At 40.0% G+C, this 13,954-nt stretch overlaps 1 protein-coding gene across 20 annotated transcripts in view; it reads right to left on the reverse strand.

The window, feature by feature from the left end:
- The window catches only part of MCF2L (MCF.2 cell line derived transforming sequence like), a 161,774-nt gene that overhangs the window by 43,998 nt on the left and 103,822 nt on the right, over positions 1-13,954 (reverse strand). The gene's annotated exons all lie outside the window — the stretch shown is intronic.

The following is a 13,954-nucleotide window of genomic DNA, read 5'->3' on the forward strand; positions in this document are numbered from 1 at the left end:
TTTATAAATGACTGGAAGCCAACCCTTACAGTGCGAAACAGCAGGCAAGCTTAGCAGAAGCACCTGCCTATTAGGGCTCCTTGACATTTCCCTTACAACCTCTGTTTTTTTATTGTAAATGCATTAACTTGTATCCGGTGTACTTTCTGAAAGATAAATTATAAGCTTGTAATTCCAATTCAGTGTTTCCTTCCTCTGTTTCCCTCCTAACACAAGAAATACATCACGAGTTAAGGTCTGTTCTTCTGTTTACTCACCAGCACAAAGAACAGAACATTTTTAGCAAGGCAGAGAAACCACCCCAGCTCTGCAGGGAATACGTCCAGCAAGCTCACAAAGGTCAAGCCAGAAAGGTAGAAAGCAGGGCAAGGGGAGTAGGGGCCGCAGACAACAGATAATGGGAGAAAATGCAGCACAGGGTAGACTTTCTGCTCAGTCCGCTCCCTCCTCCTTGGTGAACCAGTGCAACACCATGTGGGGATGGTGAGAAAGCGAAGATGAAGTACCTGCCCAACAAGCACTGGCTTTTCCATGTAGAGCAGGACCTGAATTTTCCACTTAGTGGCTCCTCAGCTTTAGATTATAGGGACATCTCCCTCCCTGTCTAGTTTGCAAGACTTATGATCTCATGCACCTGGGGGAAAGGGTGGGAGAGCTTACAGTACATAGGACTGCAGAAAGGAACTTCCCTCTGGGGTATGTGGAAGCAATTACATAGTCACCATCTGAAAGATCCCTGCATTTCTCCGAGCTATGGGTGGTGACAACTGCTACACAAATAAGTTCCTATTGCTTTTACACTGCTGTATGGAAACTGCTTGCAGTTGTTGCTCTTTCTTACCAACAAAACAGAGCAAATCTTCAGGTTTGTCACAGTAGCTTGATAATATCTTGTTTGAGGATGTTTGAAATGCAGGGCAACATTTCAGGTTAAGCAATTCCAGTTTAATACAAATTAATTTCAGTCTTAAAGTCTTACTATTAAACAGTTGGCTTACATTATACTCAGGATCATTCCCTACCTTGACTACATCTGCCTATACACACAAAAGGACTAGGAATTCTTGCTTTCAATGGCTGAACAGCTATCTCAGCAGTAGGACTTCAGTAGTACTCTGTGAGGAATTACTGCATCAACTACACCAAGGCAGAGACTGCAGTGAACTGCAGGCAAATCACCACATTAGAAGCGGTCTATGGATCCCTAATACCCCAGCTCTTAAAGCTTACTCACTCTGTAGCTCATCACTAATCATCAATAAGAATCAGTGACATGCGGACATAGCTTGAAGAAATGTAGTATCTCTTCAAGCTGCTCACAAAACCTTCTGGTATACAACCTTCTGGTATACAACATATAATATACAATACCCTTCTGGTATACAACATGTAGGCCCTATGTAGGAAGCACTGTGGAACTGGCCCATCTGCCCATCACCGACCATCCTACTGCACCACAAAAGGGGCAACCATACAAGACATGGTGACAGATCATCTTAGGAATGGTACTGGCCACCCTGTCCATATAGCAGCTACATTTAGACTTGTGTATGTCATGAGAAAGGTTGTGTGGACCAGCTCTAAAAATTTTATATCTATCTATCTATCATTCTTAAAGGTAGACTTGTGTCTAGTGCAGAAAATGATAAGTTGGAGCTCAAACAGGTTCATCGTATGAAAAGTAGACAGTCCTATAGCCTGAGCACTTCAAGCATCAATTGTTCCCATCATGCCCTAATGATGAAAATCCTCCCAGCAGCTACTGCTCTGAAGGCAGAATGGTATCATCCCGTATATATATCATCCTATATTCAGCCATCAGAGCACAGGTTAGGGTAATCAAGAACAGCATTCCCTGTTACTTTGCTTAGGAAGAGGCTGTAGAAAACCAGACAATACTACCAAGGTTATCATTTCCCAAGAGAAACTTTGCATCCTACATTTTAAGATGCGTTTCAACTGATTGAATCTCAGCCACTTCAAAGACTACTTCCCATCTCTGCTGCCACTGCAAAGGATGTCTTCCAAGGGAAGTGAGGGAGGGGGGGCAAGAACTTTCTTTATCCTAAATGTCTCACAGATTCAAAAAAATGAAAACATCAATGCCTTGGCAAAGAATGAAAGCGGAGACTTGCCTTCTCCTTAATGGCTTTTATAGGCTCTAGAATACAGTCAGATAATAAAGTGAAGAATGTGGTATTAATAAACCAATCTTTGCTACAGCAATTATGAAAAAAACAATCAGTCAAGCCCTATGGTGACAGGAACTCTAAGGTTGGTTTCACGTTAGCTGTTTTCATACAGGTTTTCCATCAAAATGAAGAGCAGCAACAATTCCCCCAGCATAGCCTTGTCCCATGTCTCCCATCCTTATGCCCTTTATATAGGAAAATCAAGACTTCTATTTGAGTTTTCGGTATGTTCTAGAGGATGCAGTACTTCCTAGAGCAGAAGAATTCAATAGTTTATGAACTCAAAGAAAAAAAAGTTAAATCGTAACATTAAAAAAGTCTAGTACCTAGGCACTGGTAGTAATTAGATAGCAGTTTCACTGTCTTTTAATTCTTCATCGTTCATTATTGCAACACCTACTTTGTTTCAAAACTGGCCAATCCATCTGATTCCAATACAAACTGACCAGCTGGGTATTTTTTTTTTTTTTTTAAAAAAGGCAGTAAGAATGAGAACACAAAACAACAACAACAAAATCAGATTTGACACTTTCCTGTAATTTTTGAAAGGTATTCTACTTCTTAATTTTCACATATATTTTTACTTGATCTAATCTTTGTATTTTGATCTTTGACAGCTTCTGACTATCCAAAGTGAGACCGAGATTAATGACTTCTTACCCTTGGTAACCACAACGCTTAAGGAAAATAAAATGGTTTTGTGCTTTCTTGAGTAAGTGATGGAAATAGGAGGCTATATCATGCTCCACAAAGCCCCAGTTTGAAAGCTTCAGATATCACAGGCTTTTATAGCTCATAATACCCAGCCTCACTGTAGAAGGCACACAAAGAAATCAATTTAGCGATTACAGGAACTGAAATAAAACTATAAACCAGGCATTGTTTGAGCTCTACACTGGACAATGAACTTGCTAGTTTCAATTGGTAAGGGAGCCTGTAGGTTTTAACACAGTATCTAAGCTGAATACTGCTTTGTAATGCTGCTGCCATTTCAGATGTTTTCTAAAACCCGCCACTTAAATTAGTACTTAAAAGCATTCAACTGAAAAATAGCCTGGAAAATAAAAATGCATTATAATGCTTTATAATGACAACATTACAAATGGTATTCCAAATATATTTTGTAAATGCACAAATCATACTTACACACCTAAGGCAAGTTGGAAGTGTTTTGAAAGCCAGAAGGTAGTATCTTCCAACTAATTATACTTGCTCTAAATTATCAAACTTTAAAATTGCATTTGCTATTTTTATGTCAGAAAATTTGTGTTTTGCATTGTTATCAAAACATCAGTGGCAAAGAAAAAAAATCTGCCAAGAAAATAAATAGAATGAAAGCATATTCCCAGAAGATGGTTGTATATGCAATTGCATGATACTGTGATGACATTTAATTGTTTTGACAGAAAATAGCATTTTGGTGCCAAAGTCTGCCACAGATGTATGACTGCACGCATCCGAGAACAGAGCTGTTCCTAACAAGCATAACGTTTATGAACATACCATTTCTGAACACTCAGGTAAAGCTCTTCGGCTATCTAGCAGACCTCCAGAGCTCCCAAAGCAAACTGGCATGACATTTCAGCTCCAATTCACACCGTAGGCCTGACATCTCAGTTTGGATTCCCCCAGGAACCACTTCCTGTTGAGGTGTATAACCAGTCTATCAGATATCACTTTTTAATCCAGTAACATTTATGAGAGAAACAAACACACACAAACCAAACCAAAACCATAGAAACAATGAAGAGTGCCCCATCTTGTTACACATGGGGCAAAGTTGGAACACAATGATGACTTCTGCATAATTAAGATGGAATTGCTAACACTTCTGTCATTATTTTTTTTTTTTTAACCCATATCTCTTCAGCTGAAAACTCTGAAGAAGTCAGATAGTGCAGGAAGCAGAGTTGAGGACGTGTTCATTGCTTCTGGTCTCCTTGGAAAACCACCCCTAGGAGCATAGCATCCATGAACAGGCTCAGCCCATGCTTCCTGAGATGCCCAGCTTGGTGTAAAGTCACCGCACTGCAGCTTTATATCTCTGTACTCAAATCCCTGGAACTTGGGCAAAATTTGCCATCTCATCATTACTGTGTTTAACTAGGGAATTCCTGTACAGTGCTTTGACAACAGGCTATTGGTCTAGAACTATTTGTTATTTTGGATTATTTTGGATTCATTTTTGGATATTTTGGATTATTGGGCCAGTTCACAGAGAGCTGAAGGCACTTCAACTGCAGAAGGAAAAATATACATAACCCAAATTTAGGCTGACAATTGTTCATAAAAAAATGACAGGAAAGAAGGAATTCCAGCAAAAGAAATTAAAAATGAAGCACTCAGAAGTGCTGCTATCCAAGGGCAGCCTCTAGTGGTCTGTCCAAAATCACTGAAATACCAAATAAAAATGTTTATATATAAAGCTCCTGGCAGTACCAGCTGCATTTCACCCAACACAGCTTATGTTGTCACACCCCATAACAGGAATATAACCTGTGAGCAAGGAGACAGCATTTCTCATTAATTCTTACATTTATAGTCTGATTTTAAACATAAAACTAGAAACTGCTTTCCCCTAAACAAACAAACAAAAAACACAACTAAATTGCTATAGATGCAACAATGTGCATACTATACTGCCCTCATTTTCATTTTACGATGGAATTTTTAGAATAAATGGATTTTTAAACGTGCACTGAAATCACAGCATTTGGACCTTCTCTTTACTTTGATACTTACTCCCTTCTCGTCAGAGAAACTGATGAAGCTGCATGGAAAACCTGTGTCTTTCTGTTGGAGCTGAACCTGTTAAAGTTTCTCATCATGAGATAAGGTTCAGATAAGAAATTTTGTTTCCCTCCCCCCCCATGCATTTGTCCTTCCTTCTCCCTTTCCAAGTTAACTCTCCCTAAATCTTATCTAGAATACCACTGATGAAAAGCTTATCTGTTGTTTTTCCTATCATGCTTACTTTTGGTCTTGGCTGTTGCTAGTTCATGCCTCAGGAATATCTGAAATATTCATACCATATTTCATCTTGCTCAGAATTGGTCAATCATCAGATACACAAAATTGAACTTCAGGATCTCACAGCAAGCCAGCAGTATATACGAAAAGAAGAATTTAGATGCATGTTGGGTTGCGAGGTGGCATGAATAAATAATAAGAAAAACGTGTTAAGCAAATGGTTGTAGTTTGCTCCTGAGGCAGAGAAGACTAGCAGAATCACAGAGCCTGGAATAGGAAAACAATGAAAATGATTTGGGGAGCTTTATAAGCATAGGCAAAATAATTGGGCATTAGTCTGTGTCAGCAAGAGAGACCTTGAAGGCCGTATAAGCAGGCAGACAGAGCAATGAATGCAACTCCAAAGAGCTTTGTCTAAGGGGTTGACAAAACTTCGGACATCTCCAAGCTTCACGGCGTCTCCTGCAATGACTGCAGCCCAGAATGCCAAGTCTGGTCATTCATATCTGCTCCAGCCCTACCCCTGTCCTGAAGATCCTTCACTCACCACAGGACTGTGACCACAAAAGCTCTTTGCATCTGCTTTCAAAGCAAGAACCTGCCAGGAAGATGGGTTCCTATCAGAGACATACTGTAGATGAGGCGAGTGCCAGCTCACTGTGATCAGTAAAGCTGCTCTTAAGCCTTGGTCCCAAAGGAAAGCAAAGGTCTTTATCCTGCACAGCAGCAGGTCTCTTGAAATCATGCCACACAAATCCAAACATGGCTACTTGAGGCACTTGTATACAGCACTGCTTGTGCTTCTTGGCCAAATAAGCAGCACAGGACCATAGTTTGTTTATTTTTAAGCATTTGCACTGATTCATATAGCATGCACAATCACATTTCTCTTTGCCTCCCCACTCAGCTTTAGATATGGGGGTCCCTATCTTCTCCATTATCTCTTATTATCTCCTGCTCTACCACCTCATAACACACTTGCACTTTCATGCCAATTCCTCCTTAAAATAAATGAAAAAACAATCAAACATTTGCTGATTGGAGCACAGTAAGGCTGGCTATATTCCATCATATATGCTGACATCCCTTCTGCTCCAAAAAGCTTATGCTGTCGATGAAGGGAGATGAAGGAATATAGCCAATGTTAGAATAAGAACTGAAGCATCCAGGCATCATCTTCCATATCCCCTTGTATCACATACACTGATTTCCTTTCCATCAGCCTTTTTGTACAGTAACTTAGCAAGTTTCACACCACTAAGGAATCACACACGCTAAAATCAGCATGGCTTAGATGCTTTTCCGCAGGTAAACGAAATAATCATTAAAAGACAAAGTCACTGCTTAACAGACCCTCTTTTAATGTGTGAAGTTAACTAGAGTACGTATTTTTAGAGAAGAACTTTTATTTTCTGATCAGAAAATTCAGTGTAATTTCTTCAGGCCACACAGAATTGCTTTTATAAGGACTGAAGAAAGACAACAATTTTGAGGACTCATTTAGACTTAACCACAGATGGCTGAAGTAGGCCACGTTATCCTTGAGGGACAATTAAGGATAAATAGGTCAGTAAAGGCGAAAGGGCTCCATGTTGGTTAAGCTTAAGTAAATATGAACAACAGAAAGCCCGAGTGCTCCTAGCTTTAGAACAATCAAGTCTGATTCCATAAAAGCATTTTTACACCAATTCAGAACTATGACATTGGAATAAAACATATTTCCAGTGCACTTCAACAACCACTAATGCCATTGCACGAAGTACTGACACACGTTTTCTAGAAGGCTGCATGCTGTGTTTTAGGAAGGTGAGTTTATACTTAAATAGGGTGTTAAATTCTCTGCAGTTTAGATTAGACCTAATGAAAGCTCCAGCATGAGGTCCAGCATTTTACTAATTAACTTCCTCAATTTTACTTTGTCTCCCTACCAGATTAAGTTTACCACTGGATAAACTGTGTCATGCATACAGAGCCTATATACTACTCAAATCCTCTAAGCCCTGAAGGTGTAAGTGGGATTTAAAGAATCCCCTCAACAGGGACGAACCTTAAAACAAGTTTAATACATTCACAAGGTGGACATCAGAACACCCATAAATTGCCCCAAACCCAGGAAAAATTCAGACTAAGTAACACACTGAGCTTTGACCTAATGTCAAACAACGTATCTGACACAAAAGCTCCCGACCACCACTTTACCTCAGGATTCAACACTTCAAACGTAAACCTTTACATTTCTTTTCTGCTTACAGGAACATATGGCATTTACAACTGTTTGGCAGCTGTGCTCAGAGAGGAAGGGCACGCACAGCATGACAGATTTTGCTGGAAGCCCTGGGACGTACTCACTGACGAATTTGAGGGGCTGCCAAGGTAACAGCAGGATACAGGTTCCACATCTTTAGCCTGGATTGTAATCTGACAAAGAGGAGAACGTGGAAATGAAACACAGATGACACAAATAGACACTGAAGCTGCAAAACTGTTGCTCAGTGTGTCAGTGTGAACTGACAGGGTGTCTGGTTTTTGGCACTTCTTACCCATTATGTGGTGACATTCGTCCCCGGCACTCTATAAAATAGAAGTAGTTAACTCTTAGCTAGCAGTGGGCTGCTTATTTAGGTTGCAGATAAATGAGGTAACACATGTGGTTACTCTCCCACACTGGCTCTTCAGAAGGTCGGCCTGGACTATGAAGGACTCTTCAGGCCCAAAGACAGCGTTACCCTAACGCAGGTGCCCCAGTTCGCAGGGCACAGTGGTGAAACCATGCTAACAAGACTGGCCAGACCCAAGCCTGCTCCACACACAAGCTCTGTGCACACCAAGGTTTGTTAGCTCCATCAACATCCACACCATGGTGTGCCATGGTCATCCAGTCCCTAGCTAAATCCACCTCCTGATGCTTTGCAGTGCCCATACTAATGAAGTCTTCTTGGACGTGAGCCCCCTGGGGAGGCTTAGTGAAGATGTTTCCTTTTAGTTTTTTGGCAACCCGATGTTATCCCAAATGACAGAGAGCTGGTGCACTTACTAAGGAAGGGTCTGGAGCTCGCCAGGCCATAACAACAGAACTTTATAACTCCCAGACGCCAACGCTTTGTGAAGTTATCTTGTTCCGTTTCGTAACTTGGCCAGGCTCGCTCCCTAATTTCACACACCAGGCGGTACCACGAACAATAGCATTTCTTAGAACACCACACTGTGTTCAGGCCTTTGTAAACCATTGGGATCTTAAAGACGAGGACATTCTCCTGGGCAGGAAACCGACGGGGACAGCTTTCAAAACAGGAAATAGCAGAACATGACAATTTAACCTGAGATACGCTTAGGATCATGCAGCAGGACAGAAGGGCATTACAAACAGAGGCTGTACAAGGCTCTGTCTGAATACAAGCACAAAAGGCCTGTGTATTGTATTTAATAAGCAGCGTGCGACTAGAATTGGCCATGACAACTCGAATTTTTCTAATCTATACCATTTCTCTTGAAGGGAACTTTGTATTTAAGACAGTGTTACACATATAGAATATTAATTTTTTAATCTCTTGTGACCACAAAAATTTTAGCTTGCCTTTTTTTTTGTTCAAGGATGAACCTATAAGAGCAATGAAAAAAACATTAAAGCCATATCCTTTTAGTTTCTCATACAGCATATTGTTATCAGATTGCAGTAGAAACTGCTAATTAGCCTGAAACAAAGCCATATGTTTGAAAAATCCTGTTTTGTTTTTTTTTTTTAAAAAAAAACACTGCAATTATCTAATTTATTTTGGACCAAGTTCTCATGTCACACCCCAGATTTTGTCAACTCATTTTTCAAGAACACATATGCATTGGTAAGTTAATAAAAGATGTTAAGTGTCAGCTGTGATTGATAGAAATAAGCATGTATAACACTTGCCTTCAGTGTACATCACAGATTTTAGAAGTCCATTTACTAGGATAAATAGAAAAAGTGAAAAAATATTTTCAAAACAAAGAAAAAAAGAGAAAAGCATACTGAATGCCCTGAAATAACTTAAGTGTACATTTGGCAGTTGCTTTAGGAATCTATTCCAAACTTGAATGGAATATTCTTCCTCCACTCTTTGTATATGTGATGTAAAAGGCACATCTCACAGGTGCCTCTCCCACTTTGCAGTAGCAATGACAGACACTGTGTACGGAAGTCTTCAGATTTTTATTCAACAACCTTGTCTTCCTACCCAGCTCAGCAGCAATCTCCAAAGGACTCACCAGTAAAGTAACAGGAGGCATCTTTCTCTGCAGGCTCTAAAGAGTATCAGACTGGCTACACGGACATTATAAAGTGTCCTCAAAGCATCTCAAATACAGGCAAGACTTGGCTCACTGCTCTCTGCTGAAAGCCAATTGACTTTAAAGATCCTCTCTCCTACAGACACGTACCTACAGATATGAATTTACTCAGAAACTACATTGTTAAAACCTATTAATTCCTGAAGATCAGTACTTATATCAAAAGTATTTGTAGTAATTTAACGTTGTAGTTAAAGTACTCTTCCTGTAAGGCGTTGCCCTAAGTACATTACATACTGCCATGAATTCCCCTTCTTTCATCTTCGGTACTACAGGTATAAAACAATAACAAAAATCACTTGAACTAAGTAAAGGAAAAAAAAAAAAAATCATTCTCAGGAAGAGAGTCCCCAGCTTTTAAATACAAAACATTTTTTATTTCAATAATAGTACTAAACCCACCAGCTGCTAAAAGGAAGAATCTGTTTCAGAAGTATTAGATACATACCTTTACAACGTACATCTCATTATAAAGTGAAATATAAAAGGATTGGCTATACTCTCCCACTGTCGATAGTTCTTATCCTTAATCCATCATTTTTTCCTGATACAGCAAGGAACAGTCATGTACCATGTGTACTTAAAGATGTCAAACAGCATGTCAACAACCTTGTACTGAGTATTTTGAGATTATTACAAACCATACATGAGGTACTGTACTTTATCTAACTGTCTATAGAACATAGTTTTCCTTGCAGTGTTAGCAATCTGAGGGAGATGGTTCAGCTTTTTGTTTAATAATATACGATTGCACCAGGGTTAACGGTGTATCTTAAATGGAAATGAGATATTCCCTTTCCACTGTCTCCTTTCTTAACTTCCTCAACTTATCAGACTTCCACATCTGAGCACACACTGATAAGTCTGCTGTTTGCATCATTTTACTCCACGGTCATCTAAGCTGGTAACGTGCAACTTATAATAGTTCCATTTCTGAATGCAAGGTGACCCGTGAGATATTTAACTCTTCATTGTAGCAGTTCACTAAGAAAGAGACAAGAGAACGTTTGTACAGGAAAAGCTTGTTAAACTCAGTGTTTAGATAGTATAGAATAATAATTCAATGAGAAGGGACAAGGTCATTTTTACACCTACACAATCAAAGGGAATAGTAGCGACATGTTAAGAGGTTCTGGTTTTTCTCTTTTGACAGGAAGTCCTTAGCTAGTCTTATTACCAAGACTTTTACTAGTACTCCTTTCACTTGAGAACAAATCTTGAAAATCTGATGCCACTGCTAGAATTTACTATACTAGTAAATATTTTACTAGGCAAAAACCTTCTGCGGAACATAGAAAGGTCCTTTCTTATGGGGCTCTTAGCAGTTTCTCATTGTCATTCCCATGAAATATCATTTCCCCTAACACATGACTGCAGGCAGTCAGACAATAAGCTTTGAGTTATTGCTGCCAACCCCTTGCTGTGATGGGGAATCTTGTACAGGGCCAAGTGGCACAAACAGCCTAGCATGTTTTCCAAGGAACTGTTGTGGCTCCAGACGTGTCTGTGCTCCACAGGGCTTTTCTATGAAAAAGCCTCTCTTCTTCCCCTGAGTCAGAACAACCAAGAGACAAAGTTACGTATTTCATAAGCTAAACGATACAGATCAGTGGAGGATTCTATGGATAAAAGCTGTGGGCTGCATTTTTACCCTTCCTGTAAATTTGTATATCTTAGACCTTTTTAATAAACTTGCAAAACAAATAAATGATTAACTATCTGCCTCTGCTTCCCTCAAAAGCAGTTTCCAAAGCATCCAAAACAGTTTTTAAAAATGTTAGCCACTGAAAACTAAGATAACAACAAAAATCCTGCCTTGTGACAACTTTAACAACACGAGAAATATCAGCAATTCAAAGAAGTTCACAATTATGCCCTCCCTTGAGGTATATGCAATCAATAGCTTATTGTTGGCAGAAGATGTTTTATGAGGGAATGTATGCTGACATCTGGTTAGCAGCATTTCTGCAGTTTGTTGTTCCTATACACCTACCCAAGGGCTTATAAACAAAATTTAACACAGTAAGCTTGTAACATCATTAGAGAAGATGTCAGGGATGACCAAAGCCCTTTGAGATTACAGCAGTTCTCAGGCACTAAAAAGGTCCCAGTTTTATCAGCATTTTAACAGTGGCATTAACACTTCACCTTAAAACTTGTAACAAAAAATATAAAAATCCAAGAACATAAAATATGGTTATAGTCATAAAAGTTAGTATCTTGCTTTTTATATCTACCTAGCTGAGCTATTCTCCTTGGTTTACACAGGATGGTGATCTAAAGAATTAGAAATAAAAGCAAGAAATAACAAAAACATCCTACAAGAACAGGCAAACTTAAGAAATGGCTGCTGCTGGCTGGATATGCATAGAATAATTATCGGAAGCTAGGGGAAAAAGAACAAAAAAATCTCCAGAAATTCTGCTCCCAGAGTTTTAATTAGTCAAAACGTGCTCCCACCAAACTGATGCTCTGGGATGCCTTCAGTGCTCCTCCCTGGACCAGATGCTGTTTGCTCCGCTCAGAATTTCTCACAGGAACCCCACTCTGTGAAGAAGTTCAGTGGGCCACAGTAAAGCGCCTTGCCAAAGGAGGACTCTCAAAAGGAGGAGCAGATGTGAATTTAGCACATAATTATTTGTAATAACAGTATTCAAGAAAGATACTATCAAGGGAGGCTTAGCACCACACAGCTTAAACAACATAAGGATAAACCAAGAAAATTAAGCTGACTGTTGGCTTCACAGCTCCTCTCCTGATTACCTAGGTGTTAACAAGTTCAACCAGGACAGCACCTCACAGTACTGTGCTGCGTATAACCAGCGTTCCCTGAAAGGGAATAGGTCCTACAAAATAATTAAGAGGAAAGACCTTTACATGAAGAATTTGTTTACTGCATATTCATGAAGAGAAATAAAGCACGTGCATGCATGAGGGAAATCTGCCATGATTAGTTTCAGACACGAATTCAGCACGGCCCATGCTGAGTTGCACTGAACGTTGTCAGTGAAAAGAATGAGAAAAACAGCTTGAGACCAACATTTAATCGGAGTTAGACAACCTGAGTTTCTACGGGTATTTAACCTGGGAAAGCCACATAGCCCGATTTGGGAAAGACATAACAGATCTCACTTCATACCATAGTCCAGGCTTGAAGGGATCTCAGGAGGTTTCCAGTCCAACCTCCTGCTCAAAGCAAGGCCAACCCAAATTCGGATCAGGTTATTCAGGGCTTTGTATGGTCAGGTCTTGAAAACCTTCAAGAATGAAGACTTCATGATATCCTTTGGCATCCTGTCTCAATGCTTCGTTATTCTCCCAGTAACAAATTGATGAACCAGTCTTTCACCCACCTAGTAGGCCCCCTGTCAAGACTGTAACAACCCAACTTGGACACAAGGCTGCTGGGAGAAGACTGTGGAAAGTCTTGCTAAAGTTGAGACATGCACAGCCTCCCCTCATTTACACATCCAGTAATTTCACCATAGAAATAGGTTGATCAAGCACAATTTACCATTGTTTAATCCATGCTGGCTACTTCCCAGCACTTTCAGCTTTCTTGTGCATATAAATGTGTTTTAAGAGGACTCACTCCATAACTTCCTGACAGACTAAAGTGAGGTCAACTAGCCTGTAGTGCTTCAGATCATTATTCTTGCCCTTTCTGAAGATGAATACGATATTTGCTTTTCTCCGGTCATCACAGTCTGCGTCTGATCTCAAAAATCTTTCAAAGATGATAAAGAGCTGCCTCACCACACCATTAGCCGGCTCTCCCACCACTCTAGATATAGCTCAGCTTATCCCAAATACTAGTTTTGGGTCAAGATTTTTCAAGAGATCCTTAAGATCCTCACCTGTTGCTAGTCATTCTCAAACTCAGATCCTGTCTCTAAGCACAAAGGCCTGGACAGACTGTCAGAAAAGACTGATGAACTCTTTGCTTCAAGCGTCTCAGCCTCATCTGTGTTGGCTGCCACTAAAATACCCAGCCCATTCAGCACAGGCTCACATTTTCTTTCTTCATTCCTTTACTGCTAATGCAGCAGGTTTTTTTTCTGGGGCGTGCTGTGATTTTCCTGAAGCCACCCCTGTGTGTTCAAGCAATGTTTCTGTATTTCACCTTTGTAGCTTGCCACTACTTTCACCTCCTGCATACTGTCTTTGTACTGCACCTCAAAGTCACCAGTTCCCCACTCAGCCAGATCAGTCTCCTAGTATGTCTACTCATTTTCCAAGATATACCATTCTTGTGCTTGGACGGTGCTGTCCTCAAAACCTTGCCAGCTTTCCTCAGCAGATTTACTCTTCAGAATTGCCCTCCATTAAATCTTACCTGAATAAGCCAGTCTGTTCTCTTGAATTCTAGCATCTGTACCCTACTCTGCTACATACCTTTTCTCACCTCTGTCAGGATCTTGAACTATTTCGCTAACAGATTTTCAATAAAAATCACAATCTTTGTTGAGCAG

Source organism: Anser anser (genome assembly GCF_964211835.1).
Source record: "Anser anser genome assembly, chromosome: 1".
In the NCBI taxonomy this organism is placed as follows: domain Eukaryota; kingdom Metazoa; phylum Chordata; class Aves; order Anseriformes; family Anatidae; genus Anser; species Anser anser.